Genomic DNA, 1,101 nt, shown 5'->3' with positions numbered 1-1,101 from the left:
GAACTAACTAACTGTAAATCCAATTACACTTCTTTCTTTTGTAAATTGCCCAGTTTCAGGTACGTCTTTATCAGCAGCGTGAAAATGGACAATTACAGAGGCCATATGATGCTGCAGTTGACATTCTGGTTTGTGGGCACATGTGAGCTGCTATTTTGGGTGTGCTGTATTAGGCCATTCTTGTATTGCTATAAAGAAATACCTGAGACTGGGTAATTTATAAAGAAAAGAAGTTTAATTGGCTCCCAGTTCTGCAGGCTGTACAAGCATGGCACCAACATCACTCAGCTTCATGGGGGGCATCAGGGAGCTTTTATTCATGGCGGAAGGCAAAGTGGGAGCAGGCATTTCACATGGTGAAAGCAGGGGCAAGAGAGAGAGTGGGGGAGGAACTGTAACACACTTCTTTTTTGGGCTATGCAAATTCTCCAATTGCACCCTGGGTCTAATGAATCAGAAACACTGGGGGTGGAAGCGTATTTCCAGCCACAGCCATGTGAAAAGTCAGCAGATCCTCTCCCCAGAAAGCAACTATAAGTCTGAACAAAACTGACAAGAGCAACTCTTTCAGTGCTCTGGAAATCAGTAAAACTCATACAACCACCTGAGAAATGTTTAAGCTTGAAAACATGCTGGACATTGGGTAAGAACAGTGGATGTCTGAGGCATTCTTTCCTAGGACTGCTCCCATCTCCTCTAGCCGAGTGGGTATGGAGGTTTTGCCAGGGCAGGGCCAGGCATGAGAACCTGCAGTGGTGCTGCCAGGTTGGAGGGGGCTTACTGGATTTGGTGTAGCAGGTGACGCCCACACCTATGGCACTGTCAGGGGAAGTGATGACAGCCTTGCCTTTCGAGAAACGCCATAGGAAGTCCTTTAGATTGAAAGGAAGCAACATCAGAGAGCAACTTTAATGCACAGGACAAAAATAGGCCAGGCGCGGTGGATTACGTCTGTAATCCCAGCACTTTGGGAGGCCGTGGCGGGTGGATCACCAGGTCAAGAGATGGAGACCGTCCTGGCCAACATGGTGAAACCCCGTCTCTACTAAAAATATAAAAATTAGCTGGGTGTGGTGGTGCATGCCTGTAGTCCCAGCTACT

The sequence above is a fragment of the Mandrillus leucophaeus genome, unplaced genomic scaffold, assembly GCF_000951045.1.
Source record: "Mandrillus leucophaeus isolate KB7577 unplaced genomic scaffold, Mleu.le_1.0 Scaffold345, whole genome shotgun sequence".
Lineage (NCBI taxonomy): Eukaryota > Metazoa > Chordata > Mammalia > Primates > Cercopithecidae > Mandrillus > Mandrillus leucophaeus.
This window is presented reverse-complemented; position numbering follows the sequence as displayed.